This window comes from Stenella coeruleoalba (genome assembly GCF_951394435.1).
Source record: "Stenella coeruleoalba genome assembly, chromosome: 11".
In the NCBI taxonomy this organism is placed as follows: domain Eukaryota; kingdom Metazoa; phylum Chordata; class Mammalia; order Artiodactyla; family Delphinidae; genus Stenella; species Stenella coeruleoalba.
The window spans coordinates 74340-101636 of NC_137157.1; positions in this window are offsets into that span (position 1 = coordinate 74340).

The following is a 27297-nucleotide window of genomic DNA, read 5'->3' on the forward strand; positions in this document are numbered from 1 at the left end:
AAGCGTTGCCGTACCCTCACCTGGACCCTAAACCGTCCCCATCCCCTAACCCTAACCCTAGCCCGAACCCTAACCGTAACCCTTCCCCGAAGCCTGATCCTCACCCGTCCCCTAATCCTAACCCGCACGCTAACACTAACCCGCGCCCTCACACGCACGCTCCCCCTAAAGCGTTGCCGTACCCTCACCTGGACCCTAAACCGTCCCCGTCCCCTAACCCTAACCCTAGCCCGAACCCTAACCCTAACCCTTCCCCGAAGCCTGACCCTCACCCGTCCCCTAATCCTAACCCGTACGCTAACACTAAACCGCGCCCTCACACGCATGCTCCCCCTAAAGCGTTGCCGTACACTCACCTGGACCCTAAACCGTCCCCGAAACCTAACCCTAACCCTAGCCCGAACCCTAACCCTGACCCTTCCCCGAAGCCTGACCCTCACCCGTCCCCTAATCCTAACCCGTACGCTAACACTAACCCGTGCCCTCACACGCACGCTCCCCCTAAAGCATTGCCGTACCCTCACCTGGACCCTAAACCGTCCCCGTCCCCTAACCCTAACCCTAGCCCGAACCCTAACCCTGACCCTTCCCCGAAGCCGGACCCTCACCCGTCCCCTAATCCTAACCCGTACGCTAACACTAACCCGCGCCCTCACACGCACGCTCCCCCTAAAGCGTTGCCGTAGCGTCACCTGGACCCTAAACCGTCCCCGTCCCCTAACCCTAACCCTAGCCCTTACCCTAACCCTGAGCCTTCCCCGAAGGCTGACCCTCACCCGTCCCCTAATCCTAACCCGTACGCTAACACTAACCCGCGCCCTCACACGCACGCTCCCCCTAAACCGCTGCCGTACCCTCACCTGGACCCTAAACCGTCCCCGTCCCCTAACCCTAACCCTAGCCCGAACCCTAACCCTAACCCTTCCCCGAAGCCTGACCCTCACCCGTCCCCTAATCCTAACCCGTACGCTAACACTAACCCGCGCCCTCACACGCACGCTCCCCCTAAAGCATTGCCGTACCCTCACCTGGACCCTAAACCGTCCCTGTCCCCTAACCCTAACCGTAGCCCGAACCCTAACCCTGACCCTTCCCCGAAGCCTGACCCTCACCCGTGACCTAATCCTAACCCGTACGCTAACACTAACCCGCGCCCTCACACGCACGCTCCCCCTAAAGCGTTGCCGTACCCTCACCTGGACCCTAAACCGTCCCCGTCCCCTAACCCTAACCCTAGCCCGAACCCTAACCCTGACCCTTCTCCGAAGCCGGACCCTCACCCGTCCCCTAATCCTAACCCGTACGCTAACACTAACCCGCGCCCTCACACGCACGCTCCCCCTGAAACGTTGCCGTACCCTCACCTGGACCCTAAACCGTCCCCGTCCCCTAACCCTAACCCTAGCCTGAACCCTAACCCTGACCCTTCCCCGAACCCTGACCCTCACCCGTGACCTAATCCTTACCCGTACGCTAACACTAACCCGCACCCTCACACGCACGCTCCCCCTAAAGCGTTGCCGTACCCTCACCTGGACCCTAAACCGTCCCCGTCCCCTAACCCTAACCCTAGCCCGAACCCTAACCCTGACCCTTCCCCGAAGCCTGACCCTCACCCGTCCCCTAATCCTAACCCGTACGCTAACACTAACCCGCGCCCTCACACGCACGCTCCCCCTAAAGCGTTGCCGTACCCTCACCTGGACCCTAAACCGTCCCCGTTCCCTAACCCTAACCCTAGCCCGAACCCTAACCCTAACCCTTCCCCGAAGCCTGACCCTCACCCGTCCCCTAATCCTAACCCGTACGCTAACACTAACCCACGCCCTCACACGCACGCTCCCCCTAAAGCGTTGCCGTACCCTCACCTGGACCCTAAACCGTCCCCGTCCCCTAACCCTAACCCTAGCCCGAACCCTAACCCTGACCCTTCCCCGAAGCCTGACCCTCACCCGTCCCCTAATCCTAACCCGTACGCTAACTCAAACCCACGCCCTCACACGCACGCTCCCCCTGAAGCGTTTCCGTTCCCTCACCTGGACCCTAAACCATCCCCGTCCCCTAACCCTAACCCTAGCCCGAACGCTAACCCTAACCCTTCCCCGAAGCCTGACCCTCACACGTCCCCTAATCCTAACCCGTACGCTAACACTAACCCTCGCCCTCACACGCATGCTCCCCCTAAAGCGTTGTCGTACCCTCACCTGGACCCTAAACCGTCCCCGTCCCCTAACCCTAACCCTTCCCCGAAGCCTGACCCTCACCCGTACCCTAATCCTAACCCGTACCATAACACTAACCCGCGCCCTCACACGCACGCTCCCCCTAAAGCGTTGCCGTACCCTCAGCTGGACCCTATACAGTCCCCGTCCCCTAACCCTAACCCTAGCCCGAACCCTAACCCTGATCCTTTCCCGAAGCCTGACCCTCACCCGTGACCTAATCCTAACGCGTACGCTAACACTACCCCGCGCCCTCACACGCACGCTCCCCCTAAAGCGTTGCCGTACCCTCACCTGGACCCTAAACCGTCCCCGTCCCCTAACCCTAACCCTAGCCCGAAACCTAACCCTGACCCTTCCCCGAAGCCTGACCCTCACCCGTCCCCTAATCCTAACCCGTACGCTAACACTAACCTGTGCCCTCACACGCACGCTCCCCCTAAAGCGTTGCCGTACCCTCACCTGGACCCTAAACCGTCCCCGTCCCCTAACCCTAACCCTAGCCCGAACCCTAACCCTGACCCTTCCCCGAAGCCTGACCCTCACCCGTCCCCTAATCCTAACCCGTACGCTAACACTAACCCGCGCCCTCACACGCACGCTCCCCCTAAAGCGTTGCCGTACCCTCACCTGGACCCTAAACCGTCCCCGTCCCCTAACCCTAACCCTAGCCCGAACCCTAACCCTGACCCTTCCCCGAAGCCTGACACTCACCAGTCCCCTAATCCTAACCCGTACGCTAACACTAACCCGCGCCCTCACACGCACGCTCCCCCTAAAGCGTTGCCGTACCCTCACCTGGACCCTAAACCGTCCCCGTCCCCTAACCCTAACCCTAGCCCGAACCCTAACCCTGACCCTTCCCCGAAGCCTGACCCTCACCCGTCCCCTAATCCTAACCCGTACGCTCACACTAACCCGCGCCCTCACACGCACGCTCCCCCTAAAGCGTTGCCGTACCCTCACCTGGACCCTAAACCGTCCCCGTCCCCTAACCCTAACCCTAGCCCGAACCCTAACCCTAACCCTTCCCCAAAGACTGACCCTCACCCGTCCCCTAATCCTAACCCGTACGTTAACACTAACCCGTTCCCTCACACGCACGCTCCCCCTAAAGCGTTGCCGTACCGTCACCTGGACCCTAAACCGTGCCCGTCCCCTAACCCTAACCCTAGCCCGAACCCTAACCCTGACCCTTCCCCGAAGCCTGACCCTCACCCGTCCCCTAATCCTAACCCATACGCTAACACTAACCCGTGCCCTCACACGCATGCTCCCCCTAAAGCGTTGCCGTACCCTCACCTGGACCCTAATCCGTCCCCGTACCCTAACCCTAACCCTAGCCCGAACCCTAACCCTGACACTTCCCCGAAGCCTGACCCTCACCCGTCCCCTACTCCTAACCCGTACGCTCACACTAACACGCGCCCTCACACGCACGCTCCCCCTAAAGCGTTGCCGTACCCTCACCTGGACCCTAAACCGTCCCCGTCCCCTAACCCTAACCCTAGCCCGAACCCTAACCCTAACCCTTCCCCGAAGCCTGACCCTCACCCGTCCCCTAATCCTAACCCGTACGCTAACACTAACCCGCGCCCTCACACGCACGCTCCCCCTAAAGCGTTGCCGTAGCCTCACCTGGACCCTAAACCGTCCCCGTCCCCTAACCCTAACCCTAGCCCGAACCCGAACCCTGACCCTTCCCCGAAGCCTGACCCTCACCCATCCCCTAATCCTAACCCGAACGCTAACACTAACCTGCGCCCTCACATTCACGCTCCCCCTAAACCGTTGCCGTACCCTCACCTGGACCGTAAAACGTCCCCGTCCCCTAACCCTAACCCTAGCCCGAACCCTAACCCTAACCCTTCCCCGAAGCCTGACCCTCACCCGTCCCCTAATCCTAACCCGTACGCTCACACTAACCCGCGCCCTCACACGCACGCTCCCCCTAAAGCGTTGCCGTAGCGTCACCTGGACCCTAAACCGTCCCCGTCCCCTAACCCTAACCCTAGCCCGAACCCTAACCCTAACCCTTCCCCGAAGCCTGACCCTCACCCGTCCCCTAATCCTAACCCGTACGCTAACACTAACCCGCGCCCTCACACGCACGCTCCCCCTAAAGCGTTGCCGTACCCTCACCTGGACCCTAAACCGTCCCCATCCCCTAACCCTAACCCTAGCCCGAACCCTAACCGTAACCCTTCCCCGAAGCCTGATCCTCACCCGTCCCCTAATCCTAACCCGCACGCTAACACTAACCCGCGCCCTCACACGCACGCTCCCCCTAAAGCGTTGCCGTACCCTCACCTGGACCCTAAACCGTCCCCGTCCCCTAACCCTAACCCTAGCCCGAACCCTAACCCTAACCCTTCCCCGAAGCCTGACCCTCACCCGTCCCCTAATCCTAACCCGTACGCTAACACTAAACCGCGCCCTCACACGCATGCTCCCCCTAAAGCGTTGCCGTACACTCACCTGGACCCTAAACCGTCCCCGAAACCTAACCCAAACCCTAGCCCGAACCCTAACCCTGACCCTTCCCCGAAGCCTGACCCTCACCCGTCCCCTAATCCTAACCCGTACGCTAACACTAACCCGTGCCCTCACACGCACGCTCCCCCTAAAGCATTGCCGTACCCTCACCTGGACCCTAAACCGTCCCCGTCCCCTAACCCTAACCCTAGCCCGAACCCTAACCCTGACCCTTCCCCGAAGCCGGACCCTCACCCGTCCCCTAATCCTAACCCGTACGCTAACACTAACCCGCGCCCTCACTCGCACGCTCCCCCTAAAGCGTTGCCGTAGCGTCACCTGGACCCTAAACCGTCCCCGTCCCCTAACCCTAACCCTAGCCCTTACCCTAACCCTGAGCCTTCCCCGAAGGCTGACCCTCACCCGTCCCCTAATCCTAACCCGTACGCTAACACTAACCCGCGCCCTCACACGCACGCTCACCCTAAACCGCTGCCGTACCCTCACCTGGACCCTAAACCGTCCCCGTCCCCTAACCCTAACCCTAGCCCGAACCCTAACCCTAACCCTTCCCCGAAGCCTGACCCTCACCCGTCCCCTAATCCTAACCCGTACGCTAACACTAACCCGCGCCCTCACACGCACGCTCCCCCTAAAGCATTGCCGTACCCTCACCTGGACCCTAAACCGTCCCTGTCCCCTAACCCTAACCGTAGCCCGAACCCTAACCCTGACCCTTCCCCGAAGCCTGACCCTCACCCGTGACCTAATCCTAACCCGTACGCTAACACTAACCCGCGCCCTCACACGCACGCTCCCCCTAAAGCGTTGCCGTACCCTCACCTGGACCCTAAACCGTCCCCGTCCCCTAACCCTAACCCTAGCCCGAACCCTAACCCTGACCCTTCTCCGAAGCCGGACCCTCACCCGTCCCCTAATCCTAACCCGTACGCTAACACTAACCCGCGCCCTCACACGCACGCTCCCCCTGAAACGTTGCCGTACCCTCACCTGGACCCTAAACCGTCCCCGTCCCCTAACCCTAACCCTAGCCTGAACCCTAACCCTGACCCTTCCCCGAACCCTGACCCTCACCCGTGACCTAATCCTTACCCGTACGCTAACACTAACCCGCACCCTCACACGCACGCTCCCCCTAAAGCGTTGCCATACCCTCACCTGGACCCTAAACCGTCCCCGTCCCCTAACCCTAACCCTAGCCCGAACCCTAACCCTGACCCTTCCCCGAAGCCTGACCCTCACCCGTCCCCTAATCCTAACCCGTACGCTAACACTAACCCGCGCCCTCACACGCACGCTCCCCCTAAAGCGTTGCCGTACCCTCACCTGGACCCTAAACCGTCCCCGTTCCCTAACCCTAACCCTAGCCCGAACCCTAACCCTAACCCTTCCCCGAAGCCTGACCCTCACCCGTCCCCTAATCCTAACCCGTACGCTAACACTAACCCACGCCCTCACACGCACGCTCCCCCTAAAGCGTTGCCGTACCCTCACCTGGACCCTAAACCGTCCCCGTCCCCTAACCCTAACCCTAGCCCGAACCCTAACCCTGACCCTTCCCCGAAGCCTGACCCTCACCCGTCCCCTAATCCTAACCCGTACGCTAACTCAAACCCACGCCCTCACACGCACGCTCCCCCTGAAGCGTTTCCGTTCCCTCACCTGGACCCTAAACCATCCCCGTCCCCTAACCCTAACCCTAGCCCGAACGCTAACCCTAACCCTTCCCCGAAGCCTGACCCTCACACGTCCCCTAATCCTAACCCGTACGCTAACACTAACCCTCGCCCTCACACGCATGCTCCCCCTAAAGCGTTGTCGTACCCTCACCTGGACCCTAAACCGTCCCCGTCCCCTAACCCTAACCCTTCCCCGAAGCCTGACCCTCACCCGTACCCTAATCCTAACCCGTACCATAACACTAACCCGCGCCCTCACACGCACGCTCCCCCTAAAGCGTTGCCGTACCCTCAGCTGGACCCTATACAGTCCCCGTCCCCTAACCCTAACCCTAGCCCGAACCCTAACCCTGATCCTTTCCCGAAGCCTGACCCTCACCCGTGACCTAATCCTAACGCGTACGCTAACACTACCCCGCGCCCTCACACGCACGCTCCCCCTAAAGCGTTGCCGTACCCTCACCTGGACCCTAAACCGTCCCCGTCCCCTAACCCTAACCCTAGCCCGAAACCTAACCCTGACCCTTCCCCGAAGCCTGACCCTCACCCGTCCCCTAATCCTAACCCGTACGCTAACACTAACCTGTGCCCTCACACGCACGCTCCCCCTAAAGCGTTGCCGTACCCTCACCTGGACCCTAAACCGTCCCCGTCCCCTAACCCTAACCCTAGCCCGAACCCTAACCCTGACCCTTCCCCGAAGCCTGACCCTCACCCGTCCCCTAATCCTAACCCGTACGCTAACACTAACCCGCGCCCTCACACGCACGCTCCCCCTAAAGCGTTGCCGTACCCTCACCTGGACCCTAAACCGTCCCCGTCCCCTAACCCTAACCCTAGCCCGAACCCTAACCCTGACCCTTCCCCGAAGCCTGACACTCACCAGTCCCCTAATCCTAACCCGTACGCTAACACTAACCCGCGCCCTCACACGCACGCTCCCCCTAAAGCGTTGCCGTACCCTCACCTGGACCCTAAACCGTCCCCGTCCCCTAACCCTAACCCTAGCCCGAACCCTAACCCTGACCCTTCCCCGAAGCCTGACCCTCACCCGTCCCCTAATCCTAACCCGTACGCTCACACTAACCCGCGCCCTCACACGCACGCTCCCCCTAAAGCGTTGCCGTACCCTCACCTGGACCCTAAACCGTCCCCGTCCCCTAACCCTAACCCTAGCCCGAACCCTAACCCTAACCCTTCCCCAAAGACTGACCCTCACCCGTCCCCTAATCCTAACCCGTACGTTAACACTAACCCGTTCCCTCACACGCACGCTCCCCCTAAAGCGTTGCCGTACCGTCACCTGGACCCTAAACCGTGCCCGTCCCCTAACCCTAACCCTAGCCCGAACCCTAACCCTGACCCTTCCCCGAAGCCTGACCCTCACCCGTCCCCTAATCCTAACCCATACGCTAACACTAACCCGTGCCCTCACACGCATGCTCCCCTTAAAGCGTTGCCGTACCCTCACCTGGACCCTAATCCGTCCCCGTACCCTAACCCTAACCCTAGCCCGAACCCTAACCCTGACACTTCCCCGAAGCCTGACCCTCACCCGTCCCCTACTCCTAACCCGTACGCTAACACAAACCCGCGCCCTCACACGCACGCTCCCCCTAAAGCGTTGCCGTAGCCTCACCTGGACCCTAAACCGTCCCCGTCCCCTAACCCTAACCTTAGCCCGAACCCGAACCCTGACCCTTCCCCGAAGCCTGACCCTCACCCGTCCCCTAATCCTAACCCGTACGCTAACACTAGCCCGCGCCCGCACACGCACGCTCCCCCTAAACCGTTGCCGTACCCTCACCTGGACCCTAAACCGTCCCCGTCCCCTAACCCTAACCCTAGCCCGAACCCTAACCCTAACCCTTCCCCGAAGCCTGACCCTCACCCGTCCCCTAATCCTAACCCGTACGCTAACACTAACCCACGCCCTCACACGCACGCTCCCCCTAAAGCGTTGCCGTACCTTCAACTGGACCGTAAACCGTCCCCGTCCCCTAACCCTAACCCTAGCCCGAACCCTAACCCTAACCCTTCCCCGAAGCCTGACCCTCACCCGTCCCCTAATCCTAACCCGTACGCTAACACTAACCCGCGCCCTCACATGCACGCTCCCCCTAAAGCGTTGCCGTACCCTCACCTGGACCCTAAACCGTCCCCGTCCCCTAACTCTAACTCTAGCCCGAACCCTAACCCTGACCCTTCCCCGAAGCCTGACCCTCACCCGTCCCCTAATCCTAACCCGTACGCTAACACTAAGCCGTGCCCTCACACGCACGCTCCCCCTAAAGCATTGTCGTACCCTCACCTGGACCCTAAACCGTCCCCGTACCCTAAACCTAACCCTAGCCCGAACCCTAACCCTGACCCTTCCACGAAGCCTGACCCTCACCCGTCCCCTAATTCTAACCCGTACGCTAACACTAACCCGCGCCCTCACACGCACGCTCCCCCTAAAGCGTTGCCGTACCCTCACCTGGACCCTAAACCGTCCCCGTCCCCTAACCCTAACCCTAGCCCGAACCCTAACCCTTACCCTTCCCGAAGCCTGACCCTCACCCGTCCCCTAATCCTAACCCGTACGCTAACACTAACCCGCGCCCTCACACGCAAGCTCCCCCTAAACCATTGCCGTACCCTCACCTGGACCCTAAACCGTCCCCGTCCCCTAACCCTAACCCTAGCCCGAACCCTAACCGTAACCCTTCCCCGAAGCCTGACCCTCACCCGTCCCCTAATCCTAACCCGCACGCTAACACTAACCCGCGCACTCACACGCACGCTCCCCCTAAAGCGTTGCCGTACCCTCACCTGGACCCTAAACCGTCCCCGTCCCCTAACCCTAACCCTAGTCTGAACCCTAACCCTAACCCTTCCCCGAAGCCTGACCCTCACCCGTCCCCTAATCCTAACCCGTACGCTAACACTAACCCGCGCCCTCACACGCATGCTCCCCCTAAAGCGTTGCCGTACACTCACCTGGACCCTAAACCGTCCCCGAAACCTAACCCTAACCCTAGCCCGAACCCTAACCCTGACCCTTCCCCGAAGCCTGACCCTCACCCGTCCCCTAATCCTAACCCGTACGCTAACACTAACCCGTGCCCTCACACGCACGCTCGCCCTATTGCGTTGCCGTACCCTCACCTGGACCCTAAACCGTCCCCGTCCCCTAACCCTAACCCTAGCCCGAACCCTAACCCTGACCCTTCCCCGAAGCCGGACCCTCACCCGTCCCCTAATCCTAACCCGTACGCTAACACTAACCCGCGCCCTCACACGCACGCTCCCCCTAAAGCGTTGCCGTAGCGTCACCTGGACCCTAAACCGTCCCCGTCCCCTAACCCTAACCCTAGCCCTTACCCTAACCCTGAGCCTTCCCCGAAGGCTGACCCTCACCCGTCCCCTAATCCTAACCCGTACGCTAACACTAACCCGCGCCCTCACACGCACGCTCCCCCTAAACCGTTGCCGTACCCTCACCTGGACCCTAAACCGTCCCCGTCCCCTAACCCTAACCCTAGCCCGAACCCTAACCCTAACCCTTCCCCGAAGCCTGACCCTCACCCGTCCCCTAATCCTAACCCGTACGCTAACACTAACCCGCGCCCTCACACGCACGCTCCCCCTAAAGCATTGCCGTACCCTCACCTGGACCCTAAACCGTCCCCGTCCCCTAACCCTAACCCTAGCCCGAACGCTAACCCTAACCCTTCCCCGAAGCCTGACCCTCACACGTCCCCTAATCCTAACCCGTACGCTAACACTAACCCTCGCCCTCACACGCATGCTCCCCCTAAAGCGTTGTCGTACCCTCACCTGGACCCTAAACCGTCCCCGTCCCCTAACCCTAACCCTTCCCCGAAGCCTGACCCTCACCCGTACCCTAATCCTAACCCGTACCATAACACTAACCCGCGCCCTCACACGCACGCTCCCCCTAAAGCGTTGCCGTACCCTCAGCTGGACCCTATACAGTCCCCGTCCCCTAACCCTAACCCTAGCCCGAACCCTAACCCTGATCCTTTCCCGAAGCCTGACCCTCACCCGTGACCTAATCCTAACGCGTACGCTAACACTACCCCGCGCCCTCACACGCACGCTCCCCCTAAAGCGTTGCCGTACCCTCACCTGGACCCTAAACCGTCCCCGTCCCCTAACCCTAACCCTAGCCCGAAACCTAACCCTGACCCTTCCCCGAAGCCTGACCCTCACCCGTCCCCTAATCCTAACCCGTACGCTAACACTAACCTGTGCCCTCACACGCACGCTCCCCCTAAAGCGTTGCCGTACCCTCACCTGGACCCTAAACCGTCCCCGTCCCCTAACCCTAACCCTAGCCCGAACCCTAACCCTGACCCTTCCCCGAAGCCTGACCCTCACCCGTCCCCTAATCCTAACCCGTACGCTAACACTAACCCGCGCCCTCACACGCACGCTCCCCCTAAAGCGTTGCCGTACCCTCACCTGGACCCTAAACCGTCCCCGTCCCCTAACCCTAACCCTAGCCCGAACCCTAACCCTGACCCTTCCCCGAAGCCTGACACTCACCAGTCCCCTAATCCTAACCCGTACGCTAACACTAACCCGCGCCCTCACACGCACGCTCCCCCTAAAGCGTTGCCGTACCCTCACCTGGACCCTAAACCGTCCCCGTCCCCTAACCCTAACCCTAGCCCGAACCCTAACCCTGACCCTTCCCCGAAGCCTGACCCTCACCCGTCCCCTAATCCTAACCCGTACGCTCACACTAACCCGCGCCCTCACACGCACGCTCCCCCTAAAGCGTTGCCGTACCCTCACCTGGACCCTAAACCGTCCCCGTCCCCTAACCCTAACCCTAGCCCGAACCCTAACCCTAACCCTTCCCCAAAGACTGACCCTCACCCGTCCCCTAATCCTAACCCGTACGTTAACACTAACCCGTTCCCTCACACGCACGCTCCCCCTAAAGCGTTGCCGTACCGTCACCTGGACCCTAAACCGTGCCCGTCCCCTAACCCTAACCCTAGCCCGAACCCTAACCCTGACCCTTCCCCGAAGCCTGACCCTCACCCGTCCCCTAATCCTAACCCATACGCTAACACTAACCCGTGCCCTCACACGCATGCTCCCCCTAAAGCGTTGCCGTACCCTCACCTGGACCCTAATCCGTCCCCGTACCCTAACCCTAACCCTAGCCCGAACCCTAACCCTGACACTTCCCCGAAGCCTGACCCTCACCCGTCCCCTACTCCTAACCCGTACGCTCACACTAACACGCGCCCTCACACGCACGCTCCCCCTAAAGCGTTGCCGTACCCTCACCTGGACCCTAAACCGTCCCCGTCCCCTAACCCTAACCCTAGCCCGAACCCTAACCCTAACCCTTCCCCGAAGCCTGACCCTCACCCGTCCCCTAATCCTAACCCGTACGCTAACACTAACCCGCGCCCTCACACGCACGCTCCCCCTAAAGCGTTGCCGTAGCCTCACCTGGACCCTAAACCGTCCCCGTCCCCTAACCCTAACCCTAGCCCGAACCCGAACCCTGACCCTTCCCCGAAGCCTGACCCTCACCCATCCCCTAATCCTAACCCGAACGCTAACACTAACCTGCGCCCTCACATTCACGCTCCCCCTAAACCGTTGCCGTACCCTCACCTGGACCGTAAAACGTCCCCGTCCCCTAACCCTAACCCTAGCCCGAACCCTAACCCTAACCCTTCCCCGAAGCCTGACCCTCACCCGTCCCCTAATCCTAACCCGTACGCTCACACTAACCCGCGCCCTCACACGCACGCTCCCCCTAAAGCGTTGCCGTAGCGTCACCTGGACCCTAAACCGTCCCCGTCCCCTAACCCTAACCCTAGCCCGAACCCTAACCCTAACCCTTCCCCGAAGCCTGACCCTCACCCGTCCCCTAATCCTAACCCGTACGCTAACACTAACCCGCGCCCTCACACGCACGCTCCCCCTAAAGCGTTGCCGTACCCTCACCTGGACCCTAAACCGTCCCCATCCCCTAACCCTAACCCTAGCCCGAACCCTAACCGTAACCCTTCCCCGAAGCCTGATCCTCACCCGTCCCCTAATCCTAACCCGCACGCTAACACTAACCCGCGCCCTCACACGCACGCTCCCCCTAAAGCGTTGCCGTACCCTCACCTGGACCCTAAACCGTCCCCGTCCCCTAACCCTAACCCTAGCCCGAACCCTAACCCTAACCCTTCCCCGAAGCCTGACCCTCACCCGTCCCCTAATCCTAACCCGTACGCTAACACTAAACCGCGCCCTCACACGCATGCTCCCCCTAAAGCGTTGCCGTACACTCACCTGGACCCTAAACCGTCCCCGAAACCTAACCCAAACCCTAGCCCGAACCCTAACCCTGACCCTTCCCCGAAGCCTGACCCTCACCCGTCCCCTAATCCTAACCCGTACGCTAACACTAACCCGTGCCCTCACACGCACGCTCCCCCTAAAGCATTGCCGTACCCTCACCTGGACCCTAAACCGTCCCCGTCCCCTAACCCTAACCCTAGCCCGAACCCTAACCCTGACCCTTCCCCGAAGCCGGACCCTCACCCGTCCCCTAATCCTAACCCGTACGCTAACACTAACCCGCGCCCTCACTCGCACGCTCCCCCTAAAGCGTTGCCGTAGCGTCACCTGGACCCTAAACCGTCCCCGTCCCCTAACCCTAACCCTAGCCCTTACCCTAACCCTGAGCCTTCCCCGAAGGCTGACCCTCACCCGTCCCCTAATCCTAACCCGTACGCTAACACTAACCCGCGCCCTCACACGCACGCTCACCCTAAACCGCTGCCGTACCCTCACCTGGACCCTAAACCGTCCCCGTCCCCTAACCCTAACCCTAGCCCGAACCCTAACCCTAACCCTTCCCCGAAGCCTGACCCTCACCCGTCCCCTAATCCTAACCCGTACGCTAACACTAACCCGCGCCCTCACACGCACGCTCCCCCTAAAGCATTGCCGTACCCTCACCTGGACCCTAAACCGTCCCTGTCCCCTAACCCTAACCGTAGCCCGAACCCTAACCCTGACCCTTCCCCGAAGCCTGACCCTCACCCGTGACCTAATCCTAACCCGTACGCTAACACTAACCCGCGCCCTCACACGCACGCTCCCCCTAAAGCGTTGCCGTACCCTCACCTGGACCCTAAACCGTCCCCGTCCCCTAACCCTAACCCTAGCCCGAACCCTAACCCTGACCCTTCTCCGAAGCCGGACCCTCACCCGTCCCCTAATCCTAACCCGTACGCTAACACTAACCCGCGCCCTCACACGCACGCTCCCCCTGAAACGTTGCCGTACCCTCACCTGGACCCTAAACCGTCCCCGTCCCCTAACCCTAACCCTAGCCTGAACCCTAACCCTGACCCTTCCCCGAACCCTGACCCTCACCCGTGACCTAATCCTTACCCGTACGCTAACACTAACCCGCACCCTCACACGCACGCTCCCCCTAAAGCGTTGCCGTACCCTCACCTGGACCCTAAACCGTCCCCGTCCCCTAACCCTAACCCTAGCCCGAACCCTAACCCTGACCCTTCCCCGAAGCCTGACCCTCACCCGTCCCCTAATCCTAACCCGTACGCTAACACTAACCCGCGCCCTCACACGCACGCTCCCCCTAAAGCGTTGCCGTACCCTCACCTGGACCCTAAACCGTCCCCGTTCCCTAACCCTAACCCTAGCCCGAACCCTAACCCTAACCCTTCCCCGAAGCCTGACCCTCACCCGTCCCCTAATCCTAACCCGTACGCTAACACTAACCCACGCCCTCACACGCACGCTCCCCCTAAAGCGTTGCCGTACCCTCACCTGGACCCTAAACCGTCCCCGTCCCCTAACCCTAACCCTAGCCCGAACCCTAACCCTGACCCTTCCCCGAAGCCTGACCCTCACCCGTCCCCTAATCCTAACCCGTACGCTAACTCAAACCCACGCCCTCACACGCACGTTCCCCCTGAAGCGTTTCCGTTCCCTCACCTGGACCCTAAACCATCCCCGTCCCCTAACCCTAACCCTAGCCCGAACGCTAACCCTAACCCTTCCCCGAAGCCTGACCCTCACACGTCCCCTAATCCTAACCCGTACGCTAACACTAACCCTCGCCCTCACACGCATGCTCCCCCTAAAGCGTTGTCGTACCCTCACCTGGACCCTAAACCGTCCCCGTCCCCTAACCCTAACCCTTCCCCGAAGCCTGACCCTCACCCGTACCCTAATCCTAACCCGTACCATAACACTAACCCGCGCCCTCACACGCACGCTCCCCCTAAAGCGTTGCCGTACCCTCAGCTGGACCCTATACAGTCCCCGTCCCCTAACCCTAACCCTAGCCCGAACCCTAACCCTGATCCTTTCCCGAAGCCTGACCCTCACCCGTGACCTAATCCTAACGCGTACGCTAACACTACCCCGCGCCCTCACACGCACGCTCCCCCTAAAGCGTTGCCGTACCCTCACCTGGACCCTAAACCGTCCCCGTCCCCTAACCCTAACCCTAGCCCGAAACCTAACCCTGACCCTTCCCCGAAGCCTGACCCTCACCCGTCCCCTAATCCTAACCCGTACGCTAACACTAACCTGTGCCCTCACACGCACGCTCCCCCTAAAGCGTTGCCGTACCCTCACCTGGACCCTAAACCGTCCCCGTCCCCTAACCCTAACCCTAGCCCGAACCCTAACCCTGACCCTTCCCCGAAGCCTGACCCTCACCCGTCCCCTAATCCTAACCCGTACGCTAACACTAACCCGCGCCCTCACACGCACGCTCCCCCTAAAGCGTTGCCGTACCCTCACCTGGACCCTAAACCGTCCCCGTCCCCTAACCCTAACCCTAGCCCGAACCCTAACCCTGACCCTTCCCCGAAGCCTGACACTCACCAGTCCCCTAATCCTAACCCGTACGCTAACACTAACCCGCGCCCTCACACGCACGCTCCCCCTAAAGCGTTGCCGTACCCTCACCTGGACCCTAAACCGTCCCCGTCCCCTAACCCTAACCCTAGCCCGAACCCTAACCCTGACCCTTCCCCGAAGCCTGACCCTCACCCGTCCCCTAATCCTAACCCGTACGCTCACACTAACCCGCGCCCTCACACGCACGCTCCCCCTAAAGCGTTGCCGTACCCTCACCTGGACCCTAAACCGTCCCCGTCCCCTAACCCTAACCCTAGCCCGAACCCTAACCCTAACCCTTCCCCAAAGACTGACCCTCACCCGTCCCCTAATCCTAACCCGTACGTTAACACTAACCCGTTCCCTCACACGCACGCTCCCCCTAAAGCGTTGCCGTACCGTCACCTGGACCCTAAACCGTGCCCGTCCCCTAACCCTAACCCTAGCCCGAACCCTAACCCTGACCCTTCCCCGAAGCCTGACCCTCACCCGTCCCCTAATCCTAACCCATACGCTAACACTAACCCGTGCCCTCACACGCATGCTCCCCTTAAAGCGTTGCCGTACCCTCACCTGGACCCTAATCCGTCCCCGTACCCTAACCCTAACCCTAGCCCGAACCCTAACCCTGACACTTCCCCGAAGCCTGACCCTCACCCGTCCCCTACTCCTAACCCGTACGCTAACACAAACCCGCGCCCTCACACGCACGCTCCCCCTAAAGCGTTGCCGTAGCCTCACCTGGACCCTAAACCGTCCCCGTCCCCTAACCCTAACCTTAGCCCGAACCCGAACCCTGACCCTTCCCCGAAGCCTGACCCTCACCCGTCCCCTAATCCTAACCCGTACGCTAACACTAGCCCGCGCCCGCACACGCACGCTCCCCCTAAACCGTTGCCGTACCCTCACCTGGACCCTAAACCGTCCCCGTCCCCTAACCCTAACCCTAGCCCGAACCCTAACCCTAACCCTTCCCCGAAGCCTGACCCTCACCCGTCCCCTAATCCTAACCCGTACGCTAACACTAACCCACGCCCTCACACGCACGCTCCCCCTAAAGCGTTGCCGTACCTTCAACTGGACCGTAAACCGTCCCCGTCCCCTAACCCTAACCCTAGCCCGAACCCTAACCCTAACCCTTCCCCGAAGCCTGACCCTCACCCGTCCCCTAATCCTAACCCGTACGCTAACACTAACCCGCGCCCTCACATGCACGCTCCCCCTAAAGCGTTGCCGTACCCTCACCTGGACCCTAAACCGTCCCCGTCCCCTAACTCTAACTCTAGCCCGAACCCTAACCCTGACCCTTCCCCGAAGCCTGACCCTCACCCGTCCCCTAATCCTAACCCGTACGCTAACACTAAGCCGTGCCCTCACACGCACGCTCCCCCTAAAGCATTGTCGTACCCTCACCTGGACCCTAAACCGTCCCCGTACCCTAAACCTAACCCTAGCCCGAACCCTAACCCTGACCCTTCCACGAAGCCTGACCCTCACCCGTCCCCTAATTCTAACCCGTACGCTAACACTAACCCGCGCCCTCACACGCACGCTCCCCCTAAAGCGTTGCCGTACCCTCACCTGGACCCTAAACCGTCCCCGTCCCCTAACCCTAACCCTAGCCCGAACCCTAACCCTTACCCTTCCCGAAGCCTGACCCTCACCCGTCCCCTAATCCTAACCCGTACGCTAACACTAACCCGCGCCCTCACACGCAAGCTCCCCCTAAACCATTGCCGTACCCTCACCTGGACCCTAAACCGTCCCCGTCCCCTAACCCTAACCCTAGCCCGAACCCTAACCGTAACCCTTCCCCGAAGCCTGACCCTCACCCGTCCCCTAATCCTAACCCGCACGCTAACACTAACCCGCGCACTCACACGCACGCTCCCCCTAAAGCGTTGCCGTACCCTCACCTGGACCCTAAACCGTCCCCGTCCCCTAACCCTAACCCTAGTCTGAACCCTAACCCTAACCCTTCCCCGAAGCCTGACCCTCACCCGTCCCCTAATCCTAACCCGTACGCTAACACTAACCCGCGCCCTCACACGCATGCTCCCCCTAAAGCGTTGCCGTACACTCACCTGGACCCTAAACCGTCCCCGAAACCTAACCCTAACCCTAGCCCGAACCCTAACCCTGACCCTTCCCCGAAGCCTGACCCTCACCCGTCCCCTAATCCTAACCCGTACGCTAACACTAACCCGTGCCCTCACACGCACGCTCGCCCTATTGCGTTGCCGTACCCTCACCTGGACCCTAAACCGTCCCCGTCCCCTAACCCTAACCCTAGCCCGAACCCTAACCCTGACCCTTCCCCGAAGCCGGACCCTCACCCGTCCCCTAATCCTAACCCGTACGCTAACACTAACCCGCGCCCTCACACGCACGCTCCCCCTAAAGCGTTGCCGTAGCGTCACCTGGACCCTAAACCGTCCCCGTCCCCTAACCCTAACCCTAGCCCTTACCCTAACCCTGAGCCTTCCCCGAAGGCTGACCCTCACCCGTCCCCTAATCCTAACCCGTACGCTAACACTAACCCGCGCCCTCACACGCACGCTCCCCCTAAACCGTTGCCGTACCCTCACCTGGACCCTAAACCGTCCCCGTCCCCTAACCCTAACCCTAGCCCGAACCCTAACCCTAACCCTTCCCCGAAGCCTGACCCTCACCCGTCCCCTAATCCTAACCCGTACGCTAACACTAACCCGCGCCCTCACACGCACGCTCCCCCTAAAGCATTGCCGTACCCTCACCTGGACCCTAAACCGTCCCCGTCCCCTAACCCTAACCCTAGCCCGAACCCTAACCCTGACCCTTCCCCGAAGCCTGATCCTCACCCGTGACCTAATCCTAACCCGTACGCTAACACTAACCCGCGCCCTCACACGCACGCTCCCCCTAAAGCGTTGCCGTACCCTCACCTGGACCCTAAACCGTCCCCGTCCCCTAACCCTAACCCTAGCCCGAACCCTAACCCTGACCCTTCCCCGAAGCCTGACCCTCACCCGTCCCCTAATCCTAACCCGTACGCTAACACTAACCCGCGCCCTCACACGCACGCTCCCCCTAAAACGTTGCCGTACCCTCACCTGGACCCTAAACCGTCCCCGTCCCCTAACCCTAACCCTAGCCCGAACCCGAACCCTGACCCTTCCCCGAAGCCTGACCCTCACCCGTGACCTAATCCTTACCCGTACGCTAACACTAACCCGCGCCCTCACACGCACGCTCCCCCTAAAGCGTTGCCGTACCCTCACCTGGACCCTAAACCGTCCCCGTCCCCTAACCCTAACCCTAGCCCGAACCCTAACCCTTCCCCGAAGCCTGACCCTCACCCGTCCCCTAATCCTAACCCGTACGCTAACACTAACCCGCGCCCTCACACGCACGCTCCCCCTAAAGCGTTGCCGTACCCTCACCTGGACCCTAAACCGTCCCCGTCCCCTAACCCTAACCCTAGCCCGAACCCTAACCCTAACCCTTCCCCGAAGCCTGACCCTCACCCGTCCCCTAATCCTAACCCGTACGCTAACACTAACCCACGCCCTCACACGCACGCTCCCCCTAAAGCGTTGCCGTACCCTCACCTGGACCCTAAACCGTCCCCGTCCCCTAACCCTAACCCTAGCCCGAACCCTAACCCTGACCCTTCCCCGAAGCCTGACCCTCACCCGTCCCCTAATCCTAACCCGTACGCTAACACTAACACGCGCCCTCACACGCACGCTCCCCCTAAAGCGTTGCCGTTCCCTCACCTGGACCCTAAACCATCCCCGTCCCCTAACCCTAACCCTAGCCCGAACCCTAACCCTAACCCTTCCCCGAAGCCTGACCCTCACACGTCCCCTAATCCTAACCCGTACGCTAACACTAACCCTCGCCCTCACACGCATGCTCCCCCTAAAGCGTTGTCGTACCCTCACCTGGACCCTAAACCGTCCCCGTCCCCTAACCCTAACCCTTCCCCGAAGCCTGACCCTCACCCGTGCCCTAATCCTAACCCGTACGCTCACACTAACCCGCGCCCTCACACGCACGCTCCCCCTAAAGCGTTGCCGTACCCTCACCTGGACCCTAAACCGTCCCCGTCCCCTAACCCTAAACCTAGCCCGAACCCTAACCCTAACCCTTCCCCGAAGCCTGACCCTCACCCGTCCCCTAATCCTAACCCGTACGCTAACACTATCCCGCGCCCTCACACGCACGCTCCCCCTAAAGCGTTGCCGTACCCTCACCTGCACCCTAAACCGTCCCCGTCCCCTAACCCTAACCCTAGCCCGAACCCTAACCCTAACCCTTCCCCGAAGCCTGACCCTCACCCGTCCCCTAATCCTAACCCGTACGCTAACACTAACCCGCGCCCTCACACGCACGCTCCCCCTAAAGCATTGCCGTACCCTCACCTGGACCCTAAACCGTCCCCGTCCCCTAACCCTAACCCTAGCCCGAACCCTAACCCTGACCCTTCCCCGAAGCCTGATCCTCACCCGTGACCTAATCCTAACCCGTACGCTAACACTAACCCGCGCCCTCACACGCACGCTCCCCCTAAAGCGTTGCCGTACCCTCACCTGGACCCTAAACCGTCCCCGTCCCCTAACCCTAACCCTAGCCCGAACCCTAACCCTGACCCTTCTCCGAAGCCTGACCCTCACACGTCCCCTAATCCTAACCCGTACGCTAACACTAACCCGCGCCCTCACACGCACGCTCCCCCTAAAACGTTGCCGTACCCTCACCTGGACCCTAAACCGTCCCCGTCCCCTAACCCTAACCCTAGCCCGAACCCGAACCCTGACCCTTCCCCGAAGCCTGACCCTCACCCGTGACCTAATCCTTACCCGTACGCTAACACTAACCCGCGCCCTCACACGCACGCTCCCCCTAAAGCGTTGCCGTACCCTCACCTGGAACCTAAACCGTCCCCGTCCCCTAACCCTAACCCTAGCCCGAACCCTAACCCTTCCCCGAAGCCTGACCCTCACCCGTCCCCTAATCCTAACCCGTACGCTAACACTAACCCGCGCCCTCACACGCACGCTCCCCCTAAAGCGTTGCCGTACCCTCACCTGGACCCTAAACCGTCCCCGTCCCCTAACCCTAACCCTAGCCCGAACCCTAACCCTAACCCTTCCCCGAAGCCTGACCCTCACCCGTCCCCTAATCCTAACCCGTACGCTAACACTAACCCACGCCCTCACACGCACGCTCCCCCTAAAGCGTTGCCGTACCCTCACCTGGACCCTAAACCGTCCCCGTCCCCTAACCCTAACCCTAGCCCGAACCCTAACCCTGACCCTTCCCCGAAGCCTGACCCTCACCCGTCCCCTAATCGTAACCCGTACGCTAACACTAACACGCGCCCTCACACGCACGCTCCCCCTAAAGCGTTGCCGTTCCCTCACCTGGACCCTAAACCATCCCCGTCCCCTAACCCTAACCCTAGCCCGAACCCTAACCCTAACCCTTCCCCGAAGCCTGACCCTCACACGTCCCCTAATCCTAACCCGTACGCTAACACTAACCCTCGCCCTCACACGCATGCTCCCCCTAAAGCGTTGTCGTACCCTCACCTGGACCCTAAACCGTCCCCGTCCCCTAACCCTAACCCTTCCCCGAAGCCTGACCCTCACCCGTGCCCTAATCCTAACCCGTACGCTCACACTAACCCGCGCCCTCACACGCACGCTCCCCCTAAAGCGTTGCCGTACCCTCACCTGGACCCTAAACCGTCCCCGTCCCCTAACCCTAACCCTAGCCCGAACCCTAACCCTAACCCTTCCCCGAAGCCTGACCCTCACCCGTCCCCTAATCCTAACCCGTACGCTAACACTATCCCGCGCCCTCACACGCACGCTCCCCCTAAAGCGTTGCCGTACCCTCACCTGCACCCTAAACCGTCCCCGTCCCCTAACCCTAACCCTAGCCCGAACCCTAACCCTAACCCTTCCCCGAAGCCTGACCCTCACCCGTCCCCTAATCCTAACCCGTACGCTAACACTAACCCGCGCCCTCACACGCACGCTCCCCCTAAAGCGTTGCCGTACCCTCACCTGGACCCTAAACCGTCCCCTAACCCTAACCCTAACCCTAGCCCGAACCCTAACCCTAACCCTTCCCCGAAGCCTGACCCTCACCTCTCCCCTAATCCTAACCCGTACGCTAACACTAACCCGCGCCCTCACACGTACACTCCACCTAAAGCGTTGCCGTACCCTCACCTGGACCCTAAACCGTCCCCGTCCCCTAACCCTAACCCTAGCCCGAACCCTAACCCTAACCCTTCCCCGAAGCCTGACCCTCACCCGTCCCCTAATCCTAACCCGTACGCTCACACTAACCCGCGCTCTCACACGCACGATCCCCCTACAGCGTTGCCGTACCCTCACCTGGACCCTAAACCGTCCCCTTCCCCTACCCGTAACCCTAGCCCGAACCCTAACCCTAACCCTTCCCCGAAGCCTGACCCTCACCCGTCCCCTAATCCTAACCCGAACGCTCACACTAACCCGCGCCCTCACACGCACGCTCCCCCTAAAGCGTTGCCGTACCCTCACCTGGACCCTAAACCGTCCCCGTCCCCTAACCCTAACCCTAGCCCGAACCCTAACCCTAACCCTTCCCCGAAGCCTGACCCTCACCCGTCCCCTAATCCTAACCCATACGCTAACACTGACCCGCGCCCTCAAACGCACGCTCCCCCTAAAGCGTTGCCGTACCCTCACCTGGACCCTAAACCGTCCCCGTCCCCTAACCCTAACCCTAGCCCGAACCCTAACCCTAACACTTCCCCGAAGCCTGACCCTCATCCGTCCTCTAATCCTAAACCGTACGCTAACACTAACCCGCGCCCTCACACGCACGCTCCCCCTAAAGCGTTGCCGTACCCTCACCTGGACCCTAAACCGTGCCCGTCCCCTAACCCTAACCCTAGCCCGAACCCTAACCCTGACCCTTCCCCGAAGCCTGACCCTCACCCGTCCCCTAATCCTAACCCATACGCTAACACTAACCCGTGCCCTCACACGCACGCTCCCCCTGAAGCGTTGCCGTACACTCACCTGGACCCTAATCCGTCCCCGTACCCTAACCCTAACCCTAGCCCGAACCCTAACCCTGACACTTCCCCGAAGCCTGACCCTCACCCGTCCCCTACTCCTAACCCGTACGCTAACACAAACCCGCGCCCTCACATGCACGCTCCCCCTAAAGCGTTGCCGTAGCCTCACCTGGACCCTAAACCGTCCCCGTCCCCTAACCCTAACCTTAGCCCGAACCCGAACCCTGACCCTTCCCCGAAGCCTGACCCTCACCCGTCCCCTAATCCTAACCCGTACGCTAACACTAGCCCGCGCCCTCACACGCACGCTCCCCCTAAACAGTTGCCGTACCCTCACCTGGACCCTAAACCGTCCCCGTCCCCTAACCCTAACCCTAGCCCGAACCCTAACCCTAACCCTTCCCCGAAGCCTGACCCTCACCCGTCCCCTAATCCTAACCCGTACGCTAACACTAACCCACGCCCTCACACGCACGCTCCCCCTAAAGCGTTGCCGTACACTCAACTGGACCGTAAACCGTCCCCGTCCCCTAACCCTAACCCTAGCCCGAACCCTAACCCTAACCCTTCCCCGAAGCCTGACCCTCACCCGTCCCCTAATCCTAACCCGTACGCTAACACTAACCCGCGCCCTCACATGCACGCTCCCCCTAAAGCGTTGCCGTACCCTCACCTGGACCCTAAACCGTCCCCGTCCCCTAACTCTAACTCTAGCCCGAACCCTAACCCTGACCCTTCCCCGAAGCCTGACCCTCACCCGTCCCCTAATCCTAACCCGTACGCTAACACTAAGCCGTGCCCTCACACGCACGCTCCCCCTAAAGCATTGTCGTACCCTCACCTGGACCCTAAACCGTCCCCGTACCCTAAACCTAACCCTAGCCCGAACCCTAACCCTGACCCTTCCACGAAGCCTGACCCTCACCCGTCCCCTAATTCTAACCCGTACGCTAACACTAACCCGCGCCCTCACACGCACGCTCCCCCTAAAGCGTTGCCGTACCCTCACCTGGACCCTAAACCGTCCCCGTCCCCTAACCCTAACCCTAGCCCGAACCCTAACCCTGACCCTTCCCCGAAGCCTGACCCTCACCCGTCCCCTAATCCTAACCCGTACGCTAACACTAACCCGCGCCCTCACACGCAAGCTCCCCGTAAACCATTGCCGTACCCTCACCTGGACCCTAAACCGTCCCCGTCCCCTAACCCTAACCCTAGCCCGAACCCTAACCATAACCCTTCCCCGAAGCCTGACCCTCACCCGTCCCCTAATCCTAACCCGCACGCTAACACTAACCCGCGCACTCACACGCACGCTCCCCCTAAAGCGTTGCCGTACCCTCACCTGGACCCTAAACCGTCCCCGTCCCCTAACCCTAACCCTAGCCCGAACCCTAACCCTAACCCTTCCCCGAAGCCTGACCCTCACCCGTCCCCTAATCCTAACCCGTACGCTAACACTAACCCGCGCCCTCACACGCATGCTCCCCCTAAAGCGTTGCCGTACACTCACCTGGACCCTAAACCGTCCCCGAAACCTAACCCTAACCCTAGCCAGAACCCTAACCCTGACCCTTCCCCGAAGCCTGACCCTCACCCGTCCCCTAATCCTAACCCGTACGCTAACACTAACCCGTGCCCTCACACGCACGCTCGCCCTATTGCGTTGCCGTACCCTCACCTGGACCCTAAACCGTCCCCGTCCCCTAACCCTAACCCTAGCCCGAACCCTAACCCTGACCCTTCCCCGAAGCCGGACCCTCACCCGTCCCCTAATCCTAACCCGTACGCTAACACTAACCCGCGCCCTCACACGCATGCTCCCCCTAAAGCGTTGCCGTAGCGTCACCTGGACCCTAAACCGTCCCCGTCCCCTAACCCTAACCCTAGCCCTTACCCTAACCCTAACCCTTCCCCGAAGCCTGACCCTCACCCGTCCCCTAATCCTAACCCGTACGCTAACACTAACCCGCGCCCTCACACGCACGCTCCCCCTAAAGCATTGCCGTAACCTCACCTGGACCCTAAACCGTCCCTGTCCCCTAACCCTAACCCTAGCCCGAACCCTAACCCTGACCCTTCCCCGAAGCCTGACCCTCACCCGTGACCTAATCCTAACCCGTACGCTAACACTAACCCGCGCCCTCACACGCACGCTCCCCCTAAAGCGTTGCCGTACCCTCACCTGGACCCTAAACCGTCCCCGTCCCCTAACCCTAACCCTAGCCCGAACCCTAACCCTGACCCATCTCCGAAGCCTGACCCTCACCCGTCCCCTAATCCTAACCCGTACGCTAACACTAACCCGCGCCCTCACACGCACGCTCCCCCTAAAACGTTGCCGTACCCTCACCTGGACCCTAAACCGTCCCCGTCCCCTAACCCTAACCCTAGCCTGAACCCTAACCCTGACCCTTCCCCGAAGCCTGACCCTCACCCGTGACCTAATCCTTACCCGTACGCTAACACTAACCCACGCCCTCACACGCACGCTCCCCCTAAAGCGTTGCCGTACCCTCACCTGGACCCTAAACCATCCCCGTCCCCTAACCCTAACCCTAGCCCGAACCCTAACCCTGACCCTTCCCCGAAGCCTGACCCTCACCCGTCCCCTAATCCTAACCCGTAAGCTAACACTAACCCGCGCCCTCACACGCACGCTCCCCCTAAAGCGTTGCCGTACCCTCACCTGGACCCTAAACCGTCCCCGTCCCCTAACCCTAACCCTATCCAGAACCCTAACCCTAACCCTTCCCCGAAGCCTGACCCTCACCCGTCCCCTAATCCTAACCCGTACGCTAACTCTAACCCACGCCCTCACACGCACGCTCCCCCTGAAGCGTTGCCGTACCCTCACCTGGACCCTAAACCGTCCCCGTCCCCTAACCCTAACCCTAGCCCGAACCCTAACCCTAACCCTTCCCCGAAGCCTGACCCTCACACGTCCCCTAATCCTAACCCGTACGCTAACACTAACCCTCGCCCTCACACGCATGCTCCCCCTAAAGCGTTGTCGTACCCTCACCTGGACCCTAAACCGTCCCCGTCCCCTAACCCTAACCCTTCCCCGAAGCCTGACCCTCACCCGTGCCCTAATCCTAACCCGTACGCTAACACTAACCCGCGCCCTCACACGCACGCTCCCCCTAAAGCGTTGCCGTACCCTCACGTGGACCCTAAACCGGCCCCGTCCCCTAACCCTAACCCTAGCCCGAACCCTAACCCTGACCCTTCCCCGAAGCCTGACCCTCACCCGTCCCCTAGTCCTAACCCGTACGCTAACACTAACCCGCGCCCTCACACGCACGCTCCCCCTAAAGTGTTGCCGTACCCTCACCTGGACCCTAAACCGTCCCCGTCCCCTAACCCTAACCCTAGCCCGAACCCTAATCCTAATCCTTCCCCGAAGCCTGACCCTCACCCATCACCTAATCCTAACCCGTACGCTAACACTAACCCGCGCCCTCACACGCACGCTCCCCCTAAAGCGTTGCCGTACCCTCACCTGGACCCTAAACCGTCCCCGTCCCCTAACCCTAACCCTAGCCCGAACCCTAACCCTAACCCTTCCCCGAAGCTTGACCCTCACCCGTCCCCTAATCCTAACCCGTACGCCTACACTAACCCGCGCCCTCACACGCACGCTCTCCCTAAAGCGTTGCCGTACCCTCACCTGGACCCTAAACCGTCCCCGTCCCCTAACCCTAACCCTAGCCCGAACCCTAACCCTGACCCTTCCCCGAAGCCTGACCCTCACCCGTCCCCTAATCCTAACCCGTACGCTCACACTAACCCGCGCCCTCACATGCACGCTCCCCCTAAAGCGTTGCCGTACCCTCACCTGGACCCTAAACCGTCCCCGTCCCCTAACCCTAACCCTAGCCCGAACCCTAACCCTAACCCTTCCCCGAAGACTGACCCTCACCCGTCCCCTAATCCTAACCCGTACGCTAACACTAACCCGCGCCCTCACACGCACGCTTCCCCTAAAGCCTTGCCGTAGCCTCACCTGGACCCTAAACCGTCCCCGTCCCCTAACACTAACCCTAGCCCGAACCCTAACCCTGACCCTTCCCCGAAGCCTGACCCTCACCCGTCCCCTAATCCTAACCCGTACGCTAACACTAACCCGCGCCCTCACACGCACGCTCCCCCTAAAGCGTTGCCGTACCCTCACCTGGACCCTAAACCGTCCCCGTCCCCTAACCCTAACCCTAGCCCGAACCCTAACCCTAACCCTTCCCCGAAGCCTGACCCTCACCCGTCCCCTAATCCTAACCCGTACGCTAACACTAACACGCGCCCTCCCACGCACGCTCCCCCTAAAGCGTTGCCGTACCCTCACCTGGACCCTAAACCGTCCCCGTCCCCTAACCCTAACCCTAGCCCGAACCCTAACCCTAACCCTTCCCCGAAGCCTGACCCTCACCCGTCCCCTAATCCTAACCCGTACGCTAACACTAACCCGCGCCCTCACACGCACGCTCCCCCTAAAGCGTTGCCGTAGCCTCACCTGGACCCTAAACCGTCCCCGTCCCCTAACCCTAACCCTAGCCCGAACCCGAACCCTGACCCTTCCCCGAAGCCTGACCCTCACCCGTCCCCTAATCCTAACCCGTACGCTAACACTAACCCGCGCCCTCACACGCACGCTCCCCCTAAACCGTTGCCGTACCCTCACCTGGACCCTAAAACGTCCCCGTCCCCTAACCCTAACCCTAGCCCGAACCCTAACCCTAACCCTTCCCCGAAGCCTGACCCTCACCCGTCCCCTAATCCTAACCCGTACGCTCACACTAACCCGCGCCCTCACACGCACGCTCCCCCTAAAGCGTTGCCGTACCCTCACATGGACCCTAAACCATCCCCGTACCCTAACCCTAACCCTAGCCCGAACCCTAACCCTAACCCTTCCCCGAAGCCT